This window comes from Ptychodera flava, chromosome 7 (genome assembly GCF_041260155.1).
Source record: "Ptychodera flava strain L36383 chromosome 7, AS_Pfla_20210202, whole genome shotgun sequence".
NCBI classification, from domain to species: Eukaryota; Metazoa; Hemichordata; class Enteropneusta; family Ptychoderidae; genus Ptychodera; species Ptychodera flava.
This window is the reverse complement of record NC_091934.1, coordinates 18,470,485-18,496,104: the sequence shown is the minus strand read 5'-3', so window position 1 is coordinate 18,496,104 and position 25,620 is coordinate 18,470,485. Positions and strand designations below refer to the sequence as shown.

General features: G+C 38.0%; 1 long non-coding RNA gene across 1 annotated transcript; it reads right to left on the bottom strand.

Moving 5' to 3' along the window:
• Positions 1–437: 437 nt before the first annotated feature.
• LOC139136930 (uncharacterized) lies at positions 438–23,850 on the bottom strand. The gene is made up of 3 exons (XR_011553272.1): positions 23,762–23,850; positions 13,683–13,745; positions 438–500 (listed from the first exon to the last, which is right to left on the bottom strand). It is a non-coding gene; the product is annotated as an uncharacterized lncRNA (long non-coding RNA).
• Between the last annotated feature and the right edge of the window lie 1,770 nt (positions 23,851–25,620).

The window sequence follows — 25,620 nt, the reverse complement described above, 5'->3', positions numbered from 1 at the left end:
ACTGTGAGTCCTCAGAGTGTGTACAATGGCCAAACCACCCATCGTTTCTCTCTTCCGATTTTAGAAGACCAGTTTCACCAGAAACTTCTTGGTCATCATTTTGATAAGTTAGTCTGCTTGACATGTATTTTCTTAGTTGGTCCGTGGTTCCGTAAAACTGGATTCCATCTTCAGCATCGATGATGCGAATGAAGATGCTGCACCCCGTCAAAGGGAAAATCCATCACACTGCAATCGCAAAAATACATGCTAAATAACAATTATTACTTAATAAATTATCACATATTTCGCCCTAAAATAATTAAACTACAAAATAATTATGAAACTTGCTTCCTCAAACCTTAGAAACATTTACAATTGCTTTGACTTTTATAAACATGTATGTTTTAGGTAAGCTAATGTGGTTGGTCAGCGCCCCACCTTAAAAAGCCACCTACCTTTTTGAATAGTGCCCTCTTCAGTTCCCTTGCTGCTAGTGTCTCATTCTTCATTGTATACATCTACAACAAAAGGCAGACAGAAAATATGTAAAATTTGGATATCACGCGGAGTGCTAAAGTAATGCAACAATCTGTGTCTCCAACAAGAGGGGAGAGTGTCGAGCAACAGGGAAATTGATCGCAAATAGTTTTCCCAGGACAGGTGCTTTGATGAACACAGAATGCTCTGTGTCAAGAATTGTGACACACGTCAAGCTTAAAACTATATCTACATGTAGCCTCTGTTTTCCCCTTGGGTGTTTGACATATTTTTGTGTCCGGTGGATGGGGAATTTGATGTTTGTTGGACAAAATGTGAAATTTTTCTTGTTAGCCCGTCTATCCTCCCCCTCCCGACCTCCTGTGGAACACATAGATAGGTGCAAAAGATGAAAATGCTGAATCTGTGTGGAAAGATAAACATCCCTGGTTAGGAAAGTTCATTAAATGTGCAAATTTAGTAATAGATGTAGTAAAAATGCTCACCAAGTTTTGTCAACTTCGATCGAGTCAATTGATATATATATATATATATATAATATATATATATATATATATATATATATATATATATATATATATATATATATATATGTAAATATACATATATATCCCTAATACTGATATTTGTAAGATACATATGAAAATAGTCATTATCTTACACGTCATCTCTTAGCGTCTTTCACTGCTGACTTGTCCTGGTGTGATTAACATTTGTAACAAACTCTCATCAAATTGTATGTAATGTAAATTGCAATTGTCAGTGTGTATTCTTTTTTACTTCAATCATTAATTATGCAAGTAAGCATAAAATATGCAAACCACACAATCCAAAAGTAAATCAGTTCTTGCAATTTGCCAACTGAATGTATTGTAATAGGGTTGATTCTGATCCAATAAGCAGGGTTTTTTTAGATATCGCGCCAACAGACAGACCGACCGACAGGCAGACACACATACATCGATGTGACATACCTCCCGTGTGTGAATACGTGAGTCAAAAATGAAAAGTTTTGATCATGGACACCTGTAGACACTTGAAACGTTTATTTATATCTGTAATTTCTTTATCATGACAGGCAAACAAACACCACTGTATTTTCGGCTATCATTTACGGAATGGGCTTGTGAATAATTCCGTTGCGCCCTCATTCATTCTGCCCTTGACGATAGACATAAACAATAATGCTGACGATGAACGCTATAACTCTACTAGTACATTACAAGTACTAAAACCATCTCAACAATCATCGTTATTACCATCTTTTTTCAGACCCGTTTTACGTTGGGCCTAGAAACATAAATTACAATTTTCCCGCCAATTATCAAATCTCAAAAACTGATTTGACTACATTCAAGGGATGTTTTTTGCTCACCGTTGTCCAATAATTAGAAATAATTGCCTCGGGTTGTACGTGAATCACTTGTATTACTAGATTTAATTCACTTCTACTGTACTTGAGGAGGGATTGACATTTCATTATCCTATTTTGCAAAGATCATATATGTTTCAAATTGTGACAAAGCGAATTAGAGCTCAAGCAAACGTGGGAGGGGGCAATTTGTTTGATGCGCGACACACAAGAACGTTACATATCTTCAGTACAGAATACTAGTATACCCAAGGCTAACGATAAAAAACTCTGTTCCTTGAATATTACTGGGGGATAATAAAGAAGTGTTGAACGTTTTCATACCTGATTCACTCTCAACAAGCATGGTCACAGGTTATGCTATCGACTGGAGGAAATAAAAAACTGGCAAACTTAAAACTGCGATACCAAACTAGAAGTTATGTGGCTTTTTCTGATCTGCAGGCTACTGCGCAGTATCAATTTGAAACACAGTCCAAAACCATCAGGTTGGTAAAACTTCAAACAAATTTCCGTACCATTTCTAAAAAAGTTGCTGATATGTGGGAGAAAACACACAGGTTGTCGGTGGGCAGATTTACAAAAACAGCAATTCAAGGTATTACTTATAATCGCAGCCGGAGTTCTTGCTGTAGCTAGCCAATAGCCACAGTGTTCAGTCCACATATAAATGAGTAGATTATTCTAGGGATATACCTTGAAAGTGGCGATTAAAATGGACAAAAAGAAACTCTGCAGAGCAAAATGTTGTTTCAAGAAAAATAATTTTTGAGCCACACTGATTTTCGGAAATAAGCATTATGTAAAGTTCGGCCAGTAAAAAGAAAAGTGATTTGGGAAATGAGTTTGCATGCCGTGCGAAATCCGAAAAATATAACGCTGTCAAAATTTGGAAGCGAACTGCGCTTGATCATCCTGAAACCCGATGGTTCATGTTTCTGAAGAGCCAATGATGACCTATTGGCTTTCCCTGGTTCTATTATATGACGCACATAATTGATGGGTTCTCACTATTTTGAGTAAATCGGATCGAAGTCAAAGTCTTCGGTCAAAAGACTACTTGTATAAAGCGAGATACATAAGTTTACATTGCTGAATTTCCAAAATTAAATAAAAGCCAAAAGTTTTTGGTCAAAAATCTTTCATGTTGGCGCACAATTTATACATAAGTTCCTTGTTTTTTATCAATGCAGTGATATAAAACATTTTATTTTGCACTGATTAAGTCTCAAATACAGCAAATTTTGTCGTAAAGCCTTTAAGGGTTGGGTCAACAGTTTAATTCATGTGGTATTTGTGGGAACATTGGTTAGACGCGCCATAAAGTGAATGTATGTCTTCATCCACCAGCTTTACATATGAGCATCATTTTGGCAGAGTTTGCCACCAGTTAACGCTTCTCCGAAAATTGATGGTCCAAATCTTAAGAAAACTTTATTCCCTTTGGTATCAACCCTAGTCGTTTTTGTGTTCGGAAATAAATCTAAAAAATACGTAGGTTCTCTGAATGCTATCTCCATAAGAAGGGGTAAATAAATTTAATTACCGATTTTCACAGAATAACATTTTGAAATATAGCTTTTGTTTCCCAGCTTTCGATACAAATGAAAACAATACAACCAAAATCGTCTTTTTGCGTCAATACCGACTGAAAGTAGTGTGCGGTAGAATGAGTCTCGGGCAAATTATGGGTGGCGACCTTCAAGCCCAAGTCAAGCGCGCAACAAGGTAACGCAGGCCACAATTATTTCGGTCGAAAACAAATTCAGCCAACTGTTCTACTTGACTCGAATCCATCTGCTGCCAAAACTGATTCGCACGAGAACTGGTTGAGTCAAAAAAACTCGACATCACACCGTCTTAATTGAGAGAGAGAGAGAAAGAGAGAGAGAGAGAGAGAGAGAGAGAGAGAGAGAGAGAGAGAGAGAGAGAGAGAGAGAGAGAGAGAGAGAGAGGAAATGTGAATAAGGAGGATGAGGAGGGAATTAGGCTTCAAGCTTCAAGGGACGGTAAGGCAAGGGATGGGAAATAGGAGTTAGCGAGAGGAGGGAATAGTAGAGTACAATTTACTGCTCCTTAAGTAAACTTCGATCAGCCTGACATAGCGTTGACCCCAGGTCAATTGACGTGAGTGACTCCAGCCTTGATAAAATTTCTTAGCCTGGACTCGTACTCTGGTCCATCAATCATGTTGCAAACAAACACGATAAGGGATCCCTACGTGAACGGTCATGTGGGTCTGTACCGACGTGCCAGGTGACCTTGAATTACACGGCAAACACCAGTACACGTCCATGCCATCTTTACCCAGGTCCTCGATGCAGCCTATGATAAAGTATCTCGGGATGTATTGTACTTTGCACTGAATTTGTGCAAAAATTTCCCTGTTTTTTTCTTAATGATGGCCCTATATCATTAGGATTACTGTATGGTTCAGGAGACGAAATGCATAGTTTTCTGTTATTTAGAGTCAATCAATTTTAAAGTAGATTGCCAAAAAACAAAATAAATATATGAACAACATTGGAAGATGAAACATGGGGCGACAAAGGATGATGAGATTCGAGTTGATAGAAACAATATTTATCGGTTACATTACTAAATTCTAAAGCATACTTTGACACTTTGATACTTGTGACTATGACAGTTATGGAGGTGTGACTTGCCACCTTTCTATCGAAAACTACGCGCTGGGAATTCCTCTAGATTGTGCTTTGACGATCATTATTCTGTTCCCTCTGCCATAAGTAAATTCATCCTGTGATGTATTGATGGGTCACCTTGCAAATCTCTGAGCTACAAAACCACTTACCTAAATACATTTACAGATATTTCATATTCAAAAGGCAGGGCTTGGGGAAAATAGAATGTTCGGTTACACAAAAATATGCCTGCAGAAACTTAATTCACTCAATGCACGGTTTCTCTAACCGTGCTCTATGAGCCCCAAAATGAACCTCAAAGAGTGGTAGAACAAATAAAAGTATGAGAATCCGAAGTGCATTCTCCCTTAATCATTTTCCCCGTTTACATGTTTATTGAATACTATACTCGGAAGTCCTGGCGTTTGACAGTTTTGTACTTCAGACTCTGTCAATTTGATTACTGTTCTGATAGACTTCGTGTCGTCTACAACCTATGCACTGGACATACATCACATGGACATCAACTTCTATCTAAATAAGTGGAATCGCCCACACTCTGTTGATCAGGATCTGATAAGCGAGGTCAACTCGGCATAATTTACACTAGCTTGTTTGTTAGTTATCAATTTTATGCTGCTATCTTCGACAAAGTTTCAAGAGTCATGAAATGAGATTTATTAGGTGCAGCCAACAAACAATGCACTTTTAAAGAGGGTCCTTATCATGATAAGATATATTGTGCAGGACAAGTAATGTGAACTGATTAGTTTTAAGTCCACGGAGTCATTAATTAGCTGTTCATAATTTGCCCTCCAACTGAAAATTTTTCGACTTACCCTGCCGCCCTCAAACTTCATTTTTACCAACTCCCCACGTATTTTTGCCTGTTTCCCCTCCCAATTTAAACCCCATTGAAATTTTTTGAAGCTCCCCTGCCCTGTTGCGAAAAAAACTTGTCGATTTCCCCTGCCCTTGAAAAAATTTCCCCTTAAAATTTTGGCTCCGTAAAGTTTTATAATTCCCCTGCAGACGTGAAGCTCCCCTTTGTTGTGATGAAAAAAGCTTGAATGTCGATGTTCCCCTGTCCCCGTTTTACAAGTAACTTCCCCATCCTAGTCCCCAGCCCAACCAAGCGATATCTGCCCTGCACGACCAAAACAATCTGCTCCCTGCCAGCTTAATTATGTCCCTTGCCCAATCAAAATTAAAATTTCCCCTGTCCTCAAAAATTGCTCCCAGAAGAGCTTTTTCGAAGAACAGCTCCACTGGCTGCACCTGATTTATAGATTGTCCTTGAGAGAAGCCACTTCAAAAATGGGTCGACTGTCAAATAAGAGTCATTTCTGTTTTGCTTACCGTCTTTTTTCCTGTGACCCGAGATGTTAAATTTCATAAATGAGTATGAAGTTTTTTTGTTATCATTTATATCAAAATTGAAAGTTTTCTATCCAAAATATGTACCCCTTCATCCTTCGAATCAACTATTGCTTCTACAATAAACTTTAGATTCTCTTCGATTTCCAATTATGTAGTATGAGGAGGTTTTCATGTCATTTTTTAATAAGACAAGTCGCTTAGACAATAGATGTGTTGGTCAAGTGAAAACGTACTAAATATCTTCGGTTGCACTCTGAGGGAGATAAATTACCTGTATCAATTCACGTAATTCGAAAAACCTTCACAATTTACTGATTTCACCAAAAAAGGCATTTTCTTGACAACATTCAGTAGACAGGATTGAACATAAGGCATATTTTACACTCAAGGGACTAACAGCGTCAAAGAAAAAGACAACGTTCATCTTCAAGGAAACATGTTTCAGAAAACATCACTTTCGACTTCGCTTTTTTGTAGCACAGCTGACACGTTTCTATGGAAATGAGACGCATACCCACCTGCCTCAGAGTACCACATAACGTTTAAGAGTGATTCGGTGGTCGCCCTTGGCTTAATGGACACCTGTTATTTTACCCTGTTTAAAAATGCAAGCAGACACAAAGCTAATATAATGCACTGACTTCTACTTTCCGTAATAATTTTTCATATTTATTCAGGCGCGCTCTTTGGGCGCCTAATTTTTATAACATCTCATTTTATTGCATTTTCTCAGCAGACCCTCATGATTGATATATTCGTTGTATCTTTCCTGTTGCATAGAAGTATTGAAAGAAATTATCAACAGTTGTAGCTTTAGCCCCATTACGAGACCTACTTGTGTTTTTACGAAATGCAATGGCATTCATACATATTAGATGTGTTTGAGATAAAAGTCATGAAATTCGACAAAATGGTTCTTGATTTTATTTAATTATTACTAACATTAGAAACGTTGGATGACATTAACATTTTTGTAACCAGAATATTTTCAGGTTCCCACTTATAGGCAAAGCAAAAGTTCTAAGTCCCGCTATACTATCCATCGTCTTTTCGAAGCCCCCTGAATTCGTCCATCCCCGCCATTTTTTTAATGCAGCCTTATGTCTTTGGTGACGTTTGCAGCATCAGCCACAACTGACTCTCAGATGCTCAGATGCTCACTTGGAGTGCCTGCGCACGATAAGCCTTTGTTGTAGACAGAACAAAGAAACGTTGTATAATGTCCAAGTCAGGATGTATGTCTGTAATCCTGTCTTGCGACGCCTGCTCAGGTGTCTGGAGATCGTTTGAGATCGTTTGAGATCGTCCCATTGTGGGGTGAATGGTTGTGACTGCCATTGTCAATATCACTATTGATTCTGGACATTTAAACAATCCTACTGTTGTCACTTTCTGTCAAATCGTCTCTATCAACGCAACTATTATCATCGGTGGCACTAAACCTAGTATTTTCATCGAGATAACAGATTTCACAACTGACTCCCGAGTACCATCACAGGGTACAAGATTCTTTTTATGTTGTTCCAATTCGATTCGATGTGTTCCCACAAAGATGTTCGTGGCTGATTGGTATTCTTCATTACATTTGTGTTTTGTTAGCTCATGTGAAGCTTGGAAAAGATTTCCTTAACACCATTTGCATTGTTTAAATGCGAACTTAGTGATGAATTATTGGAAATATACATTGATGATGAACAGGGAGGGGTGCTTGTAGTTCGATAGCACTCAGCATTATACTTTGGGTGGTGCTTTCCTGTGTCTGAGATCTGTTAGCACTGGATTCATGGCATTAATTCGGTGGCAGTATGCACCTTCTACCTGTGATACATTGATGGTACATGAATCAGTGGAGGTGGGTACATGGTCTTCTCCTTTGGATCAGGTGCCCCTCAGGGGCTGCTTTGATCGGTTGGTGACAAACCTTCCTGTACAGATCCATTTTCACAGTCCGAGTTCTGGCCATTTGTTGGCTCCTCTGTTTGGATGAATGACTGATGCTCTGATGTTGTCCTGTACCAATGTGACATATAAGAGGGACAGGAAGGAGGCTGATCCAGATTGGGGGAGCTGCCTTGAAATACTCTCTGCACCAATTCTGTGTCTGGCACACGGGAAACCCTGTGTAACAGCATTGACTTCAATGTTTCCATATAAGGAAGTCTTTGCATCGGTCTAGCAGAGTTATTGCTTTCTTTTGGCAAATTACGGTGGTTCATTGTAGGAGATGTACATGGATGGGTATGGGCAACCAGTCTACCCTCTTTAGAGTCTGAAGATCTAGCTTGGGGATTTGGGGAGAGAGCTTGGGTATGTGGTGCAGTTAACTTTGGTGATACCTGTTGGCCGCTGTTATGGGTTGGTGAGCTACTATTATGTTGCTTTTGCTGTGTTTTTAATGTGGATAACTGTTTGAACCTTTGTCGAGAGGTCTTGCTTTGGTACGGACGTTCACCATTGTGCATTCGAAAATGTTCCTTTAGGTGGTGAGACAATGAAAAAGCCTTGAAACACACTGGGCACCAATGGCGCCCTCCGTCATGTGCACCAGTGTGCACTAGCCGTTCATGGCGATTGAAGTTGCTGGAATGGCTGAATGCTTTGCTACAGATTTTACAGGTGTATGGCTTCCCTCTTGTGTGGGTTTTAACATGCCCCTTAAGCATTGAGAGCTGGGTAAAGACTTTACCACACAGCCCACACTTATAGCTCCGTTTGGCTTGTGTAGATACGTCGTAAAACTGGATTTTTGACGATTCCTCGCTGTCTGGTGATGCTTCATCATTTGAAGACCCATTACTTTCTTCTGCCTTGTCCTCAGAATCATGTTGCTCCACTTTATAAAAAGCCATACTGCTGTTTGCAAATGTTGCTCCATGGAGAACTCTTTCCGCTGGCTTTCTCCTCGAAAGGTCAAGAGGTTTCCGCTGTTCTCCACCGTCCTTTGCATGCTGTTCTACATTACTTGGATGGAGTTGATCTGTGACTTCATGTCTCGGAGTCGGGGATGGGACAGGTTTATCATTCCTATGGCCTGGCTCACCTGCGGTATTATGTAATGAAGTCTCTTCTCCTTTTGACATGGCATGCTGGGACATGGTCAGTTCAGAGATATCTTCACAGTTTTCACTGGTCTGTGTACAAGAGGTCTGTTCTGCTGAGACCACAAATTTTGGTTATTTTCATTTTTCTCAAGGTTCGGAAAGTTCTCTCTGCTTGCCTCCATATTTTTCACAGATTCCTGGCATGGAACATCTCCAGCACTTTGCAAGCTCCCCATTTCAAGATTGGATTTGGTTGCAGCCTGTCCTGTACACCTTTCCTCTTCATTTATTTGCTCTAAAAGCGCTCTTCTGATCATGACGTCTGTGAGTTTTTCTCGGAGAAAAACCATTCTTTCATTTGTTTCTGTATCTACGTTACTATTACCTCGCTTACATTCATATCTCTTGATAATCGCTTTAATCACATCACGCATTTGCAGACTCCTTTGTGGGATGCGCTGAGAACTGTCTTTATTGCTTGCTTCTTGATTAGGGTAAGTTTCTGCAACTTGTTCTGAAGTGTCTTCAAACGTTAACTTTTTCTGGCTGACTTCTGTCAAATTGACATGACGTGTCAAATCACCAAACTCTGTTTCTGAATTGCTTTCATCGCTTATGGATATTACCTCACATTTGCTAGAATGGCCAGAATCTGAGCTAGTTATATTTTCATAGTGTTATTTGGCAGATCGTCTCCTTGCTTTCTTTCTTGATTATCACCCTCTTCCAAACACTGTGAGTCCTCGTGTTGTGTACAATGGCCAAACCACCCATCGTTTCTCTCTCCCGATTTTAGAAGACCAGTTTCACCATACACTTCTCGGTCATCTTTTTTGTAAGTTAGTCTGCTTGACATGTATTTTCTGACTTGGTCCTTGGTTCCCGTAAAACTGGATTCTGTCTTCAGCATCGATGATGCGAATGAAGATGCTGCATCCCGTAAGCAGGAAAACCCATGACACTGCAATTGCAAACAACATATGCTAAATAACAGTTATTACTAAACAAAAACAGTAGGAGGAATAATATAGCCATGAAAAACATTTCTGAGGATTTTCAAGAATAGTTAGACATTACTAGACATTAAGAGGTTATTACCCATTATTAGCATGAGTGTCATTTATGCTGCATGAGACACAAGACGAAGTCGAGTGTCTGACACAACACAGATGCCACTCATACTGATGCAAACGCAATGAAATGGCCATATGGGTAATAACCGATTTGTCAAATTTATCATTGAAATTTGACAAATGATAGGAAAGAACTTCAGTTTTTTGCCTTTGATTTTATTCTGCCTTGCCTATAACTATCGAAATATTTGTGTAAACGGGCTTCATTTATAAAAGTATACGACCTGGTTATGGTAGAAGTGAACACCACGCATGACAAATCCATATCACAATGAACACTATAATAAAATATACAATGACGTAAATATAGTCGCTTGGGAAGAAGTATAACCAATCAAAAAAATTTAGCTGCTTTAAATCTCTCCCGATTCCGATGACGCTCGATCGTCGTACGCAGCGGAAAGGGGCGGCCATTTTCTTTCTTTACACTTAGTATTGTCATGTCAACAGGTGTCGCGCAAGCAACATAGCTGTTACACCAAGCACTCACTGCCTGTTCGAAAGTGCCGTTCCCATACGAACGGTAAAATGTTTGCTTATAGCTTGTCTACAATAATTAATATTCTAATGGATTAACCATGGGATAAAATCACAAGATTCAACACATTGTTCCCGTATTTGGCTACCCGAAATGTCCTTGTTCCTCAAAGCTCTTCAAATTTTTATGTCAGCAACATCACATCGTAGGCGGAGAGTGGCAGCCACATTGTGTTATGTTTATATATGTGTTACTTTGTTTAATAGAACTTGCAAATGTAGTTCGGGAACACTAAAACCGATGACGTTTATTATGAAATCTCGACGTTACGGTAAACTATAACGGCTGATATTTACGGTAAACGTCGCTAGGATTGAGAGATGATAGTACGAGTATATGGTAGCATTTACAATTCCATTAAAAAGTACTTTGCCTATGTATCTAACCAAATTGCAAACTGCATTTATTCGTAAAAGTTTAACAGAATGTCAGAAGAAAAATTCAAACAATAATCTATTAATTGAGTTTACAAAATGTCATAATTACAGTTGAAGCGTAAAGTGTCAAATTTTAAAGAATAAAGAAAGCCACGGCTACTGTGGCCCATACACGCTACGGAACTTTATTACTTTTGCATATAAACTATAATTTTTCTTGACAACATCTTTAATGTTTGTAAGAACATTTATTTCTCCGCCGCGAACTTTTAATTTTGTACGGGAAACTTTGTTTTGGAATAAAAAGTTTTAAACACTTTGAACAAAAAAGTTTAACTTTTTAAAATGTGAAATTAACTTTAACTTAAACAAAATATTTGTTTCTCAAAAGTATTTTTAACTTTAACTTTAAACAAGATATAAGTTTCTTAAAGGTATTTTTATTTTGTAAAACAAAAGTGAAAATTGTTCAAAAGTACCGACTCCCCTACTTGTCATGGAAATTGATTATTTTTGAATGGAAAGTCATATTTCTTGACAATATATTTAATATTTGTAAAAAAATTATTTCTCCACAGCGAACTTTTAATTCTGAACGCGGAAAATATTTTTTGGGTAAACTGTATTTAAAAACTTTTATATTTTGTAAAACAGAAGTAAAAATTGTTCAAGAGTTTAAGATTTTTGCTGAGCGCGAATTGTGTTTCAGTTTCAGGAGAAGACTCTTTCAATTACGAATCTGGCTTCTCCTCTTGGAGAACATGACTATCACACAACAAAAACGGAGGGTATACATAATACGGATAGTTTTCAATCGGATTCGAACCCACAACATACGGCATCAGTCGCCTAGCTGAGAGGCCTGAGACAGAACCAGTCGGCTAAATCTCCACTCCCAAAAAAGAGTGGTTCAATAGCGGCTAAGTTGTTACATTTTTCTGACTGAGACCTCTCAACACGTTGTAGAGTTCGTGAAGCACTCACGCACGCATGCTCACTATCATACATCGCACATACACACTTTATCGAAGCGAAGAAACGAATTTCATCGCTTTAACTGGGCGAACGATAACCTCGGGGACAATTCTGTCCACCAGCAGTGTTACCGACCCAGGATAGAAAATACGGATAGTTTTCAATCGGATTCGAACCCACAACATACGGCATCAGTCGCCTAGCTACTTTAACAACACAGCAACTGGTGAAGAACCCCGATGCGGTCCAGTCGTACACCGTCGGCCGTCAGGACGAATCACTCAAACATAAAACCGTTCTTCGGGGACTCGGACCAAACAATCAGGGTCAAAGCACTATGGCTTCTCCCTGTCAAACTCGGGTGTTGCATGGTGGGATACTTCAACTTCCGCCGCCGCCGTTAAAATAAAGCTTTGCGCTTGTCGGAAAAAATGTTTTACTCTTCCCGAAAATATGTTACTCTCGCTAGAAAGAGTTTGCTATGCATGATATATAGGTAATTGCGCCCTCACATAAAATATTTCTCTGTAGAACTAAATTGCGCTCTTTATTCCTTCTCAGTTCAGTTTTACCAAATTCTTAAATCACACTCATATGTAGAAAATATATCTTAAAGCAATCAATTTTGTTGTCTTCAGAAAATAATTTCGCTTAATTTATAACATTTTTTTCAATGTATTACAATTTGTTGCTCTAAAAAATCTTTTTTGCACAAAGAAATCTTTAAAATTAAAACTAACTTTAAGAATTTAAGTTTCCTGCTCTAAAGACATAAGGTTATATCATCCATTTAAGTAACACCTTTCGCGCTTAGCAAAAATCTCAAACTCTTGAACAAATTTTACTTCTGTTTACAAAATATAAAACGCTTTTAAGAAACATATATTTGTTTAACGTTAATTTTTAAAAATTAAAGTTTTTTGTTAAAAGTTGTTAAAAACAGTTTACCCTAAAAATAAAGTTTCCACGTTCAGAATAAAAGTTCGCTGTGGAGAAAAAATTTCTTACAAATATTAAATATATTGTCAAGAAATATGAGTTTACATTCAAAAATAATAATTTTCCATGACATATAGGGAAGTTGGTACTTTGAACAACTTTTACTTTTGTTTTACAGAATAAAGAATAATTTTGAGAAACAAATATTTTGTTTAAGTTAAAGTTAAGTTCACTTTTTAAAAATAAAACTTTTTGTTCAAAGTGTTTTAAAACATTTAACTCCAAAATAAAGTTTTCCGTTCAAAATTAAAAGTTCGCAGTGGAGAAATAAAATGTGATACAAATATTAAAGATATAGTCAAGAAAAATGATAGTTCATATTCGGAAGTAATAAAGTTCCGTGGCGTGTAGGGGCCACCGTATATGGCCAAAAGACCAGCAATAAAAGCCATAGATGATGTAATTGTGTGATACGATGAAAATGACATAACAGTTGGGTATGCAAATAAGATACTCATCTAATCATGCAGGTTTATAAGGACACTGAAACATCTAATGCTTCAAATGTCGAGTAAATTGGAAAATGAATAATCACATGTTTAGCCTTAGAATTATTAAACTACTTTGACTGTCATGGGAAATATTTTTCAACATTAATCTTGCAAAAGAATCATCCCTCCTAAAAATTATGACTTGCTTTTTTAAAACCTAGAAATCATTTACAATTGCTTTGTTTCATTCAAACATGTCCGAATTAAGGTTAGCTAAGATGGTTGTCCTCGCCACCTCTTAAAAAGCCACATACCTTTTTGAACAGCGCCTTCTTCAGTTCCCTTGCTGCAAATGTCTCCTTCTCCATTGCATACATCTACAACAAAAGGCAGACAGAAACTATTTCAAAAGAAAATTTCCAGGGCAAAAATGTTGTTTCTAGAAAACATTTTGGAACCACGCTAATTTTTGAAAATAAGCATTACTATAAAGCTCGGCCTTTTAAAAAGAAAGTTTAATTTCAGAAATAAGTTTGCAGAACGTGTGAAATCTGAAAGAAATATAATCTGTCAAATTTGGAAGGCGAAACAAAGTGCGCTTGAACATCCTGAAATCCAATGGATCATATTTCTGAAACAGCCAACAGTGACTGCTTGACTTTCCCTGCTTCTATGACATGACGCACATAATTGACGGGTGTCCACTATTTTGAGTAAATGGGATGGAAATCGAAGCCTTCGGTCAAACAGACCGCTTGTATACAGCGAGATGCATAAGTTTACATTTCTGATTTCCAAAATTAAATAAATGCCAGAAGTTTTTTGGTCAAAAATAATTCTTGTGGACACACAATTTATACATAAGTTCCTTGTTTTTCATCAATGCAGTGACATAAAACATTTTATTTTGCACTGATTAAGTCTCAAATACAGCAAATTTCGTCGTAAAGCCTTTTAGGGTTGGGCCAACAGTTCAATCCATGTGGTATTTGTGGGAACATTGGTTAGACGCGCCATAAAGTGTAAGCATGTCTTCACCCATCATCTTTACATATGAGCATCATTTTGGCAGAGTTTGCCACCAGTTAACGCTTCCTCGAAAATTGATAGTCCAAACCTTAAAAAAACTTTATTCCCTTGCGTATCAACCCTAGCTGTTTTCGTAATCGGAAATAAAAATCTTAGGCAATACGGAGGTTCTCGGAATTCTCAAATTTCCCGATATTTGAAAAAATAACTGTGTCATTCTTTATGCTAACTCCGTAGGAATAAAGAATAACATTTCATTCGCAATCTTGTTTGCTCCGCAGCTTTCAATACAAATGAAAACTATCCAATTACAATCGACTGAAAGCAGTGCGCGGTATTATGAAAATTAGGGGTCGTGACCTTTCAGCCGAAGTCAAGCCCGCAACAAGGTAACGCAGGCCACAATTATCTCGGTCGGAAATAAGTTCAGCCAACTGTTCTACTTGACTCGAATCCATCTGCTGCCCAAAGAAGCTCGACACCACATCGTCGTAATTGAGAGAGAGAGAGAGAGAGAGAGAGAGAGAGAGATAAGACAAGGGATGGGAAATAGGAGCTAGCGAGGGCAGGAAATGGTAGAGTACAATTGACTGCTCCGTTAAGTAAACCTTGATCAGCTGAAAGCATTGACCGAAGGGCGATCAGCGTGACTCCAACCTGTAAAAAATTTCTAGGCCAGGACTCGTACTCCGATCCATAAATCATGTTACGAACAAACACGATAAGGGATCCCTGCGTAAACGGTCATGTTGGTCTGTACTGACGCTCAAGGTGCTACACGGCCAAAACCAGTACACGTCCATTATTTCTCTCCTCAGGTCCTCAATCAAGCCTATGATAAAGTATCTCGATATGTATTGTACATTGCACTGAATTCGTGCAAAAATCTTCCCTGTTGTTTTCTTAATGATGGCCTATATCACTAGAATCACTGTATGGTTTAGGAGACGAAATGCATAGTTTTCTGTTATTTAGAGACCTTCAATTTGAAAGTAGATTGTCAAACGACAAAGTACACGACGTTGAAAGATGAAACACGGAGTGACAAAGCAGGAAAAGATTTGAGTTGATAGAAACAATGTTTATTGCTTAGATACTTATTCTGAAGCATACTTTGACACTTTAACACTTTTGACTATGACAGTTATGGAGGTGTGACTTGTCATCTTTCTATCGACAAATACGCGTTGGGAATTCCTCAAGATTGTGCTTTGACGATCATTATTCTGTTCCCTCTGCCGTAAATAGTTTAAAACCGGCCGAGAAATGAGTTACAGATAAAAAGTCATCTCGGTTCATCCTTTGGTGTACTAAGGGGTCACAATCTTGGAAACTACTTACCTAAATACATTTACTGATATTTCATATTCAAAAAGCAGGGCTTGGGGAAAATAAAATGTTCGATTTCACAAAAATGCCAGCAGAAACTTCATTCACTCAATGCACGGTTTCTCTAACCGTGCTATATGAGCCTCAAAATGAACTTCAACGAGTGGTAGAACAAATAAAAGTATGAGAATCCGAAGTGCATTCTCCCTTAATCATTTTCCCCGTTTACACATTTGCACTGCTATACTCAAAAGTCCTGGCATTTGACAATTGTGCACTTCAGACTCTGGCAATCGGACCACTGTTCTGGTAGACTTGAATGTTTTCTACAACCTATGCACTGGACATACACATGCTGGACGTAGGCATGCTAGGCAGCGAGCAATTCGACCTCAAATCACATGGACATCGACTTTTATCTGAATAAGTGGAATCGTCTGCCCTCGGTTGATCAGGATCTGATAAGCTAGGTCACCTTGGCCTAATTTAAACTAACTTGTTTGTTAGTTATCCATTTTATGCTGCTATCTTTGACAAAGTTTGCAACAGTCATGAAATGAGATTTATTAGGTGCTGCCGACGGACAATGTCCTTTTAAAGGGGTCCTTATAATGATAAGATATATTATGCAGGACAAGTTATGTGAACTGACTTATTTTTAGGCCACGGGGTCATTAATTAGCTGTTCAATATTTTGCCGTCCAACTGAAAACTTTTAGACTTACCCTCCCGCGCTCAAAACTTCATTTTTACCCACTCTCCAACTATTTTTGAATGTTTCCTCTCCCTACTGAAACCAAATTAATTTTTTAAGCTCCCCTGCCCTCTAGTAAAAATTTGTCGATTTCCCCTACCCTGGAAAAAAATTCCCCTTCAAATTTTGGCTCCGTAAAATTTTATATTTCCCCTGCAGACGTGAAGCTCCCCTGCCTTGTGATGAAAAAGCCTGTCGATTTTCCCCTGTCCCTGTTTTATAAGTAACTTCTCCTCTCCTCCTTTTCCCCATCCTGGTCCCCAGGCCAACCAACCGATATCTGCCCTGTCCGACCAAGAAAAATCTGCTCCCTGCCAGTTAAAATATGTCCCTTGCCAAAGCAAAATTAAAATATCCCCTGTCCTCAAAATTGCTCCCGGAAGAGCTTTTTCGATGAACAGCTCCATCTGGCTGCATCTGATTTATAGATTGTCCTTGAGAGAAGCCACTTCAAGAATGGTCGACTATCAATTAAGAGTCATTTCTGTTTTGCTTAATCGTGATTCACTTTCCATTGTCAGTCTTTCAACCCTTGCCATTTAAGAATGAGAATAGATAATGCAAAACCAAATTGTCTTTTTTTCCTGTGACCCGAGATGTTAAATTTCATAAATGAGTATAGAGGGTTTTTTGTTATCATTTATATTAAAATTGAAAGTTTTCTATCCAAAATATGTACCCCTTCATCCTTCGAATCAACTATTGCTTTTGCAATAAACTTTAGATTCTCTGCGATTTCCAATTATGTAGTATGAGGAGGTTTTCATGTCATTTTTATAAACGACTAGTCGCTTAGACAATAGATGTGTTGGTTAAGGGAAAACGTACTCAATATCTTCGGTTGCACTCTGAGGGAGATAAATTACCTATATCCATTCACGTAATTCGAAAAGCCTTCTCAATTCACCGATTTTACTAAAAAGGCATTTTCTTCACAGCATTAGTCGACAGAATGGAACATAAGGCATATTTTACACTCAAGAGACTAACAGCGCCAAACGAAAGGACAACGTTCATCTTCAAGGAAACACGTTTCAGGAAACATCACTTCCGACTTCGCTTTTTATGTAGCACAGCTGACACATTTCTATGGAAATAATACGCATACCCACCTGCCTCAGAGTACCACATAACGTTAAAGAGTGATTCGGTGGTGTCGCCCTTGGTTTAATCGAAACATTTCATTTTACGCTCACAGTGTTTAAAAAATGTAAGCAGACACGAAGCTGATATAATGCACTGACTTCTACTTTCTGTAATTACTTTTCATTTTTATTTTGGCGCGCTCTTTGGGCGCCCAATTTTTATAACATCTCATTTTATTGCATTTTCTCAGCAGAGGTTTATGATTGATACATTAGTCATATCTTTCCTGTTGTTTAACATGGACCTAGTTTGCTATATCTATTTGACATTTTACTGGTTTTTTCATTGTTCTTTTGTTTTGCAACAGATCTCTTCCTTATTCCCTAAAGCGTGCTGGAATACTCATCATTCAGCATCGTCAGCATCGCCTGCATCTGGTATCTGATATCCCACTTTGTTCATGACATGGATTGGCTAGAATCATCATGACTTGTCCGCGAAGTTTTGGTTATAGATTAAGGGGCTTCATTACCCAACCGCAATATTGAGTATTTCAATAACACCTCTTATTCAATTCCATACAATTATCAGCAAAACGTGAGCAAAACAATCAGACAAGGACTAGACATATGCACATTCATCTGCCTTCAGTAGACCAAATTAAATGATTGATTTTGTCTTTAAAAGCATGTTATATGATATATGCTGATATCCAACTAGAAGCCGAATCATAATTGATAGCAATGCCCGGACTCAGAGCCTAACTAAATATCACACAAAGTTTTGGAATTTTACAAACCCAGACAAACCTGTTGCGTAGAAACATACAGAAGCTGCATTGAGATGTGCAGGCATCAGTAAAGGAATGCAGAAACGTTTCCAAATTTAAGCTGCGGCCTCTATTAGACCATTTTCCAATTGCAATGCTCTCAGTAGTCTCTGTTATCAAGGTGATGCTGAGAAATCATTTTGTGTCCGATATAATTTTGAGTCTTCATGAAAACTACATGTTTCAAACACCCCAAATTGACAACAATTACTCCATCTTGACTTGTAATGTTGAAATTTTACCGTATTAAATTGGCATGAGCACATAATTCCTATCCTCTCCATGCCGAGTCTTTCAAAGCCGTAGTCAGTTCATTATGAATGCTCTTACCAACTAGAACAAACTTAAACACTGGAAAGTGATCGGCCATGTCGTCATTCAGTAATCTCAATTTCTGCACTTAATGTTTTATGTTCTCTTTATGACTTAGAGCAGATACTCTATGCCTGTAGGTAGATGTCACCTTTATGTAGCTTATCATATCTTTCCCAATTTATGTAAAGAACAGCATTTCAACAAGAAGGAAAGGCAATATCTGCAGTGAGGTGAAAGCGTAGTAAAACAATTCCTTTGAGAGAGAAATAAAAAAAGTTTGTCAGAATGGTCAAGGTTGAAAAAAAGTACTTTCAGTTGGGCAGGGAGAAAAAGTAATGCTCCTCTATCCATTTTCTAAGTCCCCCGCACCCTTCCCAGGATATAAACTAGTTTGACCAGTACTTCAGACTAAGCATCAGTATACAACAAAGTAACACATGAATTAGATACATTTAGTGAAAAAATTGTGAATATGTGTACACGAAGAGCAACTATATAGGTTTACACAAAATTTAATCACCTGTGGTAGATATATCATGACTGTGTTGGTTGTCCGAGATCTCACGGGATCTCATGCCTTTGAATTGCAACGACGTCCGCAAAACATTGATAAAACTGATGCTTTTCCCTAGACTTAAAAGTACCTTGATCAGCCTGAAAGCATTGACCGAAGGGCGATCAGCGTGACTCCAATCTGTAAAAAATTTCTAGGCCAGGACTCGTACTCCGATCCATAAATCATGTTACGAACAAACACGATAAGGGATCCCTTCGTAAACAGTCATGTTGGTCTGTACTGACGCTCAAGGTGCTACACGGCCAAAACCAGTACACGTCCATTATTTCTCTCCTCAGGTCCTCAATCCAGCCTATGATAAAGTATCTCGATATGTATTGTACTTTGCACTGAATTTGTGCAAAAATCTACCCTGTTGTTTTCTTAATGATGGCCTATATCACTAGAATCACTGTATGGTTTAGGAGACGAAATGCATAGTTTTCTGTTATTAGAGACCTTCAATTTGAAAGTAGATTGTCAAACGACAAAGTACACGACGTTGAAAGATGAAACACGGAGTGACAAAGCAGGAAAAGATTTGAGTTGATAGAAACAATGTTTATTGCTTAGATACTTAATTCTGAAGCATACTTTGACACTTTAACACTTTTGACTATGACAGTTATGGAGGTGTGACTTGTCATCTTTCTATCGACAAATACGCGTTGGGAATTCCTCAAGATTGTGCTTTGACGATCATTATTCTGTTCCCTCTGCCGTAAATAGTTTAAAACCGGCCGAGAAATGAGTTACAGATAAAAAGTCATCTCGGTTCATCCTTTGATGTACTAAGGGGTCACAATCTTGAGAAACTACTTACCTAATATATTTACTGATATTTCATATTCAAAAAGCAGGGCTTGGCGAAAATAGAATGTTCGATTTCACAAAAATATGCATGCAGAAACTTTATTCACTCAATGCACGGTTTCTCTAATCGTGCTATATGAGCCTCAAAATGAATCTCAACGAGTTGTAGAACAAATAAAAGTATGAGAATCCGAAGTGCATTCTCCCTTAATCATTTTCCCCGTTACACATTTGCACTGCTATACTCAAAAGTCCTGGCATTTGACAATTGTGCACTTCAGACTCTGTCAATCGGACCACTGTTCTGGTAGACTTGAATGTTTTCTACAACCTATGCACTGGACATACACATGCTGGACGTAGGCATGCTAGGCAGCGAGCAATTCGACCTCAAATCACATGGACATCGACTTTTATCTGAATAAGTGGAATCGTCCGCCCTCGGTTGATCAGGATCTGATAAGCTAGGTCGCCTTGGCATAATTTAAACTAACTTGTTTGTTAGTTATCCATTTTATGCTGCTATCTTTGACAAAGTTTGCAACAGTCATGAAATGAGATTTATTAGGTGCTGCCGACGGACAGTGTCCTTTTAAAGGGTCCTTATAATGATAAGATATATTATGCAGGACAAGTTATGTGAACTGACTTATTTTTAGGCCACGGGGTCATTAATTAGCTGTTCAATATTTTGCCGTCCAACTAAAAACTTTTAGACTTACCCTCCCGTGCCCAAACTTCATTTTTACCCACTCTCCAACTATTTTTGAATGTTTCCTCTCCCTACTGAAACCAAATTAATTTTTTAAGCTCCCCTGCCCTCTGGTAAAAACTTGTCGATTTCCCCTGCCCTGGAAAAAAATTCCCCTTCAAATTTTGGCTCCGTAAAATTTTATATTTCCCCTGCAGACGTGAAGCTCCCCTGCCTTGTGATGAAAAACCCTGTCGATTTTCCCCTGTCCCTGTTTTATAAGTAACTTCTCCTCTCCTCCTTTTCCCCATCCTGGTCCCCAGGCCAACCAACCGATATCTGCCCTGCCCGACCAAGAAAATCTGCTCCCTGCCAGTTAAAATATGTCCCTTGCCAAAGCAAAATTGAAATATCCCCTGTCCTCAAAATTGCTCCCGGAAGAGCTTATTCGATGAACAGCTCCACTGGCTGCATCTGATTTATAGATTGTCCTTGAGAGAAGCCACTTCAAGAATGGGTCGACTATCAATTAAGAGTCATTTCTGTTTTGCTTAATCGTGATTCACTTTCCATTGTCAGTCTTTCAACCCTTGCCATTTAAGAATGAGAATAGATAATGCAAAACCAAATTGTCTTTTTTCCTGTGACCCGAGATGTTAAATTTCATAAATGAGTATGAAGGTTTTTTTGTTATTATTTATATTAAAATTGAAAGTTTTCTATCCAAAATATGTACCCCTTCATCCTTCGAATCAACTATTGCTTTTGCAATAAACTTTAGATTCTCTGCGATTTCCAATTATGTAGTATGAGGAGGTTTCATGTCATTTTTAAAACGACTAGTCGCTTAGACAATAGATGTGTTGGTTAAGGGAAACGTACTCAATATCTTCGGTTGCACTCTGAGGGAGATGAATTACCTATATCCATTCACGTAATTCGAAAAGCCTTCACAATTCACCGATTTTACTAAAAAAGGCATTTTCTTGACAACATTAGTCGACAGAATGGAACATAAGGCATATTTTACACTCAAGAGACTAACAGCGCCAAACGAAAGGACAACGTTCATCTTCAAGGAAACACGTTTCAGGAAACATCACTTCCGACTTCGCTTTTTATGTAGCACAGCTGACACATTTCTATGGAAATGATACGCATACCCACCTGCCTCAGAGTACCACATAACGTTAAAGAGTGATTCGGTGGTCGCCCTTGGTTTAATCGAAACATTTCATTTTACGCTCACAGTGTTTAAAAAATGTAAGCAGACACGAAGCTAATATAATGCACTGATTTCTACTTTCTGTAATTACTTTTCATTTTTATTTTGGCGCGCTCTTTGGGCGCCCAATTTTTATAACATCTCATTTTATTGCATTTTTTCAGCAGACCTTTATGATTGATATATTAGTCATATCTTTCCTGTTGTTTAACATGGACCTAGTTTGCTATATCTATTTGACATTTTACTAGTTTGTTTATTGATCTTTTGCAACAGATTCTCTTTCTTATTCCCTAAAGCGTGCTGGAATACTCATCATTCAGCATCGTCAGCATCGCCTGCATCTGGTATCTGATATCCCACTTTGTTCATGACATGGATTGGCTAGGCTTATCATGACTTGTCCACGAAGTTTTGGTTAATAGATTAAGGGGCTTCATTACCCAACCGCAATATTGAGTATTTCAATAACACCTCTTATTCAATTCCATACGATTATCAGCACAACATGAGCAATACAATCAGACAAGGACTAGACATATGCACATTCATCTGCCTTCAGTAGACCAAATTTAAATGATTGATTTTGTCTTTAAAAACATGTTATAGGATACATCTGTTGATATCCAACTAGGAGCCGAATCACAATTGATAGCAATGCCCGGACTCAGAGCCTAACTAAATATCACACAAAGTTTTGGAATTTTACAAACCCAGACAAACCTGTTGCGTATAAACATACAGAAGCTGCATTGAGATGTGCAGGCATCATTAAAGAAATGCAGAAACGTTTCCAAACTTAAGCTGTGGCCTATATTAGACCATTTTCCAATCGGAATGCTCTCAGTAGTCTCTGTTATCAAGGTGATGCTGAGAAATCATTTTGTGTCCGATATAATTTTGAGTCTTCATGAAAACTACATGTTTCAAACACCCCAAATTGACAACAATTACTCCATCTTGACTTGTAATGTTGAAATTTTACCGTATTAAATTGGCATGAGAACATATTTCCTATCCTCTCCATGCCGAGTCTTTCAAAGCCGTAGTCAGTTCATTATGAATGCTCTTACCAACTAGAACAAACTTAAACACTGGAAAGTGATCGGCCATGTCGTCATTCAGTAATCTCAATTTCTGCACTTAATGTTTTATGTTCTCTTTATGACTTAGAGCAGATACTCTATGCCTGCAAAGTAGATGTCACCTTTATGTAGCTTATCATATCTTTCCCAATTTATTTAAAGAACAGCATTTCAACAAGAAGGAAAGGCAATATCTGCAGTGAGGTGAAAGCGTAGTAAAACAATTCCTTTGAGAGAGAAAATAAAAAAGTTTGTCAGAATGGTCAAGGTTGAAAAAAAGTACTTTCAGTGGGCAGGGAGAAAAACGTAATGCTCCTCTATCCATTTTCTAAGCCCCCGCACCCTCCCAGGATATATAAACTAGTTTGACCAGTACTTCAGACTATGCTTCAGTATACAACAAAGTAACACATGAATTAGATACATTTAGTGAAAAAATTGTGAATATGTGTACACGAAGAGCAACTATATAGGTTTACACAAAATTTAATCACCTGTGGTAGATATATCATGACTGTGTTGGTTGTCCGAGATCTCACGGGATCACATGCCTTCGAATTGCAACGACGTCCGCAAAACATTGATAAAACTGATGCTTTTCCTAGACTTAAAAGTACTGACAATGAAACACAATACTTACTACACGAATGATTGCAAGTGCGCAATAACATGGACACGTACCTTAAAATCGATAGCAATTTGCTGTAGCCGTTATCTGTCATGCATCTTTCGTGGATTGATTAATTTCTTAATCAGTCGTGCATAGTCAAACTTTATTCTACAAGAAGACCACCTAAGCCTTTATATATACCTAGCATGTATACCGCGTTGGTTGGAAGAAGCTGAAGACTGATTAACCAATCAACAGACCGTATTTGTGCAGACGTGTGCATCACATACAAGTAAAATGTTCAAAGTGCGTAAAAAGGTAGCTGATGACACTCTTTAAGTGTGTACTGCTAATAAGAGGTTTTGTTTCAAAAAAGGATAATTATTTTAATCAAAATCTGTTTACGATTTAGCGAACCCTCTAATCATAAGTGGTTATGAATTTTACAGAAACAGTAGCTTCAACTTTTCAGGTTTTTCCCACCACTTTTTTGTGTAAGTTGTCGATCTACTCCTCAAACCATGATGACAAACCAATTATTCAGATTTTCGACGCAGCGTCTATACATGTAAAATTCACTATTGTTGTTTACATATGAATTTTGGAACGAACAAACAACTCACTGTTAATTAATCAGCATACCAGCATTCCCGGGCTAATTTGCAAAATCAATCACGTGCTTTCCCACGAAATGGTAGCATACTTTTATTTCTGTCAGTGACCGAGTTTGTGTGAACTAGGTGACAGGTGGCCGTACTTTAACATTCATTGATGGTAACAAGACAAAAGCTAACTAGAAAGCCTTTATTTCTTGTCTAGAAACACCCGCGTTATTTTTAAAAGTTCTAGACAAAAAGCAAACACACTTGCACACTTTTGAAGACGTTTTCCTGAACAACCATTCCGTGAATTTTTGCCGCTTTTGTTTTCTTTTTATTCTCAAGTAAAAGGCCAATCACGGTTTATCATCGTATTTTAACACCCTAATCTATCTCTCTGAACATGTCCACGGATATATATACAGCTGTAATTGTGAAGGTAGTGAGGATATTTTTACCCACCATAACATTTCTTTTTGATTCAGCAGAGCGGTTTTGACTGTAATGTCTCCTCTATGTGACCGAGTGCCGTGCGTTGTGAGTTCAATCCCATTTACTGAATTACATCAATCATCATTACATTATTTGCTGCTTTTCATTTGACTGGCTATCAACCACGCATAACACTATCTAATGACGCAATGACTACAAACACCGCATCTGGCTTCAAAGAGCCCCTATCTTTGTTAAAAAGGAGACAAAGTACTGAATGGTAGTTCTTGCTGCAGTTGTAGTTCCTTCGATCTTTAAGATACGCCTTGAGAACAGATATTTGGACCATGCAATTTTTCCCATTGTTTTCTGGTCTACCACTTGAGGGGATTCATTTTTAAGCTCTTGGTGTGAGAAAACTTTTTACCGTCTCAGTTTTCTCTAAAATCGCAAAACATTATTTTTCTCAAAAGAGTTTGTGAAACACACCACAATGCATTGAGGATAAACTAACAGAGTATTATTATTAATAAAAAGGCAACCTATAGGAAACTGCAAGTGCATGTAATAACATCAAAACTTCGCTAGAAAGCTGTACAAAACTATGCTATCAGGCAATTGAACCAAGGTTGGAATCAATCCTGCGAGGTCGAAAGTGTGGGAGCTAGCAGAATTCCCGAGTAATGGGGGTCAGGATGGAATCCTAGGCCCAAACGAAGGAAAATAGACTGAAGCGACCCAAAAAGAGAGGGAATGTGTTGAGATATGTGTATTAATGAATAATCATTTATTCCGTATACATAAGGCCAATGGCCTTTTAAATACAAAACAAAATACAAGTCTGCATTTAACCATATTGGTATATGAGGAGGAATTTATCTAGGTTTGTAACAAATGTT